The sequence below is a fragment of the Tiliqua scincoides genome, chromosome 9 (genome assembly GCF_035046505.1).
Source record: "Tiliqua scincoides isolate rTilSci1 chromosome 9, rTilSci1.hap2, whole genome shotgun sequence".
In the NCBI taxonomy this organism is placed as follows: domain Eukaryota; kingdom Metazoa; phylum Chordata; class Lepidosauria; order Squamata; family Scincidae; genus Tiliqua; species Tiliqua scincoides.
This window is the reverse complement of record NC_089829.1, coordinates 44,083,701-44,084,563: the sequence shown is the minus strand read 5'-3', so window position 1 is coordinate 44,084,563 and position 863 is coordinate 44,083,701. Positions and strand designations below refer to the sequence as shown.

Below are 863 nucleotides of genomic sequence, written 5' to 3'. Positions count from 1 at the left end.
TATTATAGACTTTATCTCTCTGTGGCAAAATGATAAACAATCAAAATGTGTGCTTAAAAAAATGAATGTGAGTTAATTGACCAAAAGGATCTAAGCCAGTGTTTCTTAAACTGTGGGTCAGGACCCACTAGGTGGTTTGCGGGCCAATTCCAGATGGGTACCCATTCATTTCAATGTATATTTTATTTTTAATAGATTAGACTTGATGATACCATGGTATATGACTGCATTTGGGAAGAAGTTACAGATCTGTACTTTTAACAGACGATTCTGAATGTGCTTTTAACAACAGTCAACAGGGTTTACTTCTGAGTAACTGTGGATAAGATTGCAGCCTTTGGGATGTTGGGGATTTTTTATTTTTTTTTAAAGGAGAGCAACTGTCTGGGAGGGTTAGAAGGGTTCTTCTTTATTTTAAATAATTTTTAAAAACTTATTGTGAACTTTTAATTTATATACTTGATTGATTTTACCCTGCACGTGCCCGATCTCGTCTGATCTCGGAAGCTAAGCAGGGTCAGGCCTGGTTAGTACTTGGATGGGAGACCGCCTGGGAATACCAGGTGCTGTAGGCTTATACCATAGTCTTTCAAGACTGAAGGTTGCCAACCAGATATTGTTGTATGTAGGTGTTAAAAATTTTTCCTGCATGATGGTGTCACTTCTAGCCATGACATCACTTCTAGGGTAAAGACATCACTTCTGGTGGATCCCAACAGATTGCCATTCTAAAAAGTGGGTCCCAGTGCTAAAAAGTTTCAGAACCACTGATTTAAGCAATGTGTTGTTGTGTGTATTTAACAAGGCTAGATTACCCTAGTGCAAGGGCCCCTTAGATGCAGGCCCTAACTGGGAGCAATTGG

At 39.2% G+C, this 863-nt stretch overlaps 1 pseudogene; it reads left to right on the top strand.

Annotated features, from left to right (window-relative positions):
• The first annotated feature begins 456 nt into the window (after positions 1–456).
• LOC136660727 (5S ribosomal RNA) lies at positions 457–575 on the top strand (annotated as a pseudogene).
• The last annotated feature ends 288 nt before the right edge of the window (positions 576–863 follow it).